We start from the raw sequence: 4,129 nt of genomic DNA, 5'->3' as shown, positions 1-4,129 counted from the left end.
CTTGGGAGTGACTGGGGAGCATTATGCTAAGTGAATAACTCAGTCTCATAAAGATAAATACTATTTATAAGACCATTATTGTAGAATGAGTATGAGGATCCAAGGAGGGAAGAGGGAAGCCTAGGGATGCAAAATTTGATGAGTGGAGGGAAGGGTGAGTAAAGGAAAGGGGAAAGATCCAGTGTGAGAAACAATGTATATGAGCTTTGTAAGTAAACCAGTATAAAATTAAAAAAAAAAATTTAAAAAACCAACAAATTGTTGTTGTTGTTATGTGCTACCTGTGACTCATAGTGACTCATATGAACAACAGCCTGAAATCTTGCCCTATTCTGTGCCAATCTCACTGTCCCTGACACACCTACCCCCATTATCCCAGTCACTGAATCAATCCATCTCATCCGGGGTGTTCCTCTCCTGTGCTTTCTACCCTCCCAAGCATAGCATCCCTCTCCAAGGACATGTCAAACGAAGCTTCAGAATCTTTGCCTTCAAGGAGCAGCCTGGCTTAATCTCTCTAGTACGAACCTGTTCATTTTTTTAGCAGTCCATGATATATTCAATACTCCTCTCCAACACCACAACTCAAAGGAATCAATTCTCTTTCTATAATCATTTGTTATTTTCCAGCTCTTTGATGCATAACATGTGATTTCAAAGGCCATGGCCTGTGTTACGTGCACCTTAGTCTCCAGACTGACCTTGTTGCTCTTCAATGTTGTAGAGAGGTCTCTAATAGCAGACTTTCCCATCACAATACGTCTTTTAATTTCCTGGCTGCTGGTGTCAAGAATGACCTCAAATTAAGAGCATAAATGTATATCACATTCAAATTCTCCAAAATAAAAAGCAATGGAGAGAATACTAAAAACAGCATTTTTTTTTAAGTCACCTACAAAAAGAACCAATTAGGTAAACCTCTGACTTCTCAGCAGAAACTATGTGTGAAAGAAGATAATGAGATAATATTTACAGAAGAATTACCAGTCCAACTCCTATACCCAGCAAAGCTGTCCATCAAATAAGAAAGAGAGATTAGGGCATTTGCAGTAAAAGCAGAAATTTAAGTTGGGTTAATCATAAGGGAGAAAGCTGGGCATCTAAAGGGTCCATCAGACTCCCCACCCATCTTCATCTATTCCATCAGGAATAGATGGTATACCAATTCACATATTTCACCTAACAGATGCTACCTTGGACATGCTCATCAAGTTGTGCCAAGAAATCTGGAGAACGACCACTTGGCCAACTGACTGGAAGAGATCGATATTTGTTCCTATCCCAAAGAAAGGTGACCCAACAGAATGTGGAAACTACAGAACAATTTCACTGATTTCACATGCAAGCAAGATTTTACTGGAGATTATCCAAAAACGACTGGAACAGCACATCAAAAGAGAGCTACCAGAAGTCCAGGCTGGGTTTAGAAGGGGTCGTGGTACTAGTGATATTGTAGCTGATGTTAGATGGATCTTGGCTGAAAGCAGGGAATACCAGAGGACTGTCTGTCTATCTGTGTTTCATTGACTATGCAAAGGCATTTGACTGTGTGGATCATAACAATCTGTGGCTGACTCTGAGAAGAATGGGAATCCCAGAACACTTGGTCGTGCTAATGCGAAACCTATACTTGGACCAGGAGGCAGTCGTCAGAAGAGAGCAAGGGAACACTGCGTGGTTCAAAATTGGGAAGGGCGTATGCCAGGGATGTATCCTATTTCCATACCTTTTCAACCTATATGCAGAACAGATTATCCGGGAGGCTGGGCTCTATGAGGAGAAATGTGGGGTCAAGATTGGTGGATGATTTATCAACAATCTGCGTTATGCAGATTACACAACCCTGCTTGCTGAAACTGAAGAAGACCTGAAGCACCTGCTGCAGAGGGTCAAGGACTGCAACCTACAATATGGAGTGAGGCTCAGTGTCAAGAAGACGAAGATTCTCACCACTGGACAAATTGGTAGCATCAGGATGGATGGTGAAGAGATTGAGATTGTACACAGCTTTAGTTTGCTTGGCTCCACAGTCAACCTCTTGGCACCAGTAGCCAGGACATTAGAAGGCGCATTGCTATGGGAAAGTCTGCTGTTAGGCACCTCTCCAAAGCACTGAAGAGCAATGGTGTCTCTCTGGAAACTAAGGTGCATTTGATACAGGCCATGGTCTTCACAATCACTTGTTATGCATCAGAGAGTTGGACAATGACTAAGGAGGATAGAAGGAGAATTGATGTCTTTGAGCTGTGGTGCTGGAGAAGAGTATTGAGAATACCATGGACTGCTAGGAAAACAGATTCGTCCTGGAGAGGGTTAAACCGTGTGGCTCCTTTGAGGCAAGGATTCTGAGGCTCCGTCTAACATGCTTTGGACATGTTGTGAGGAGAGACCGGTCCTTGGAGAAGGACATCATGCTGGGGAGGGCGGAGGGACGGCTCTATGAGGTGGATTGATTCAGTGAATGGGATAATTGGAACAGGACAGAGCAGAGTTTAGGCCTGTTGTATATAGGGTCGCTATGAGTCGCAAGTGACTTGACGGGCACATAACAACAATCATAAGGGGGGAAGATCAATGAATCATAGAGGTTATTTTATTAACACTATAGAGTTGTAGGCAATTGCTACTTCATGATTTCTTGTTATATGAAAAAGATAAAATGTTGCATGTTTCCCACACAAAAAATTACTTTCTTCTCAAGGTATGGTACAGTCTCCAGAATTGATCATACTATGGGATACAGAGCAAACAACAAATGGAAAAAACAAGAACAACAAAACCCAATAAACCAACATTGAAATAACACAAAGTATATTTTCTCACCACAATGCCATTAACCTAGAATTTAACAAGAGGCCAAAGGTTAAATAATACACATATAGATGCTAAATCACACCCTGCCTACAGCACTATAAAGTTGTTGAAGAAAGGAAAAGTAAAATTAAAAAGGTCCTTGAAACAATTGAAAATAAAAATGCAATATACCAAAACCTCTGGGATACAGCTGAGATGTTTCTGTGGGCAGCTGACAGCAAAAAAAGGCAAACACATTAAAAGAGAGAGAGAGAGAGGAAGAAGAGAGAGAGAGAGAGAGAATATAAATAAATCCTACAGCCTCTAGAAGAAAGATAATTATAAAAACTAGGGATGAAACCAATAAAATAGAAAAAAGAAAAGCAAATGGAAAACATCAGTAACACCAGGATTTGCTGGTTCTCTGAGAGACGCAATAGAAGAGACCAACTTAAAAAAATAAAGAAAAGAGGAGACACAAATAACTAGAATAAGAAATTAAAACGATGACATCACACAAAACCATCTGAAACTTAATCAAGAATAATAGACCACTACAAAAAAGCCACACTAAATGAATTTTTTTAATGTAGAGGAAATGGACAATTTTCTAGAAACTCATACCTTTCTCTGATTGACACAGACGGATGGATGCAGACCATTTCAACAGAAACCATCAGAAAAGAAGAGATTGATCATGTCGCAAAAAGACATTTCCAGAAATAAACCTAGGCTTCATGGCTGGTTTAATTTTACCAAACATTCCGAGAGGAACTATCAACAATTCTACTAATGTTATTTTTAAAACAAAAATAGAAAAAGAAGGAATTGTACTTGAGTCATTCTATGATCCAAGTACAACCCTAATACTAAAGCCAGGCAAAGATATCAGAAATTAAAAAAAAAAAACCAACAAAATAAAGATTGAAAAAAAATACCTATAGACCAATATCTCTCATGAATATAGATGCAAAACTCTTTGAGAAAATTCTGGTCAACAATAAACTAGTAAAATGTATATGGAGGTACAGAGGTGGGAGCAGATTGGGGAGGATGGGCAGGGAGGAAATCATAGGATCACACAATTTGGTGGTTGGAGGGAGAAAGTAAAGGAAATGGGAAAGATCCAGCAGAAGTCTGAAAGCATGGAGTAATCGAAAGTATATTTATAAAGCACAATGTATGAGGATGATTCTATAAAATACAACCTGAATGAAGAAAAATGTGAAACACAATGTATGTTGCTGTTGTTGTTATGTGCCATCGAGTCACTTACAACTTATAGTGACCCTATGTACAAGAGCTCTAAATGCTGTTCTATCCTGTGCCAACCTAG

Source organism: Elephantulus edwardii, unplaced genomic scaffold, assembly GCF_000299155.1.
Source record: "Elephantulus edwardii isolate Elephantulus edwardi_28Jun2011 unplaced genomic scaffold, EleEdw1.0 scaffold00204, whole genome shotgun sequence".
Taxonomy (NCBI): Eukaryota; Metazoa; Chordata; class Mammalia; order Macroscelidea; family Macroscelididae; genus Elephantulus; species Elephantulus edwardii.
Note: the sequence above shows the minus strand (reverse complement) of the source record.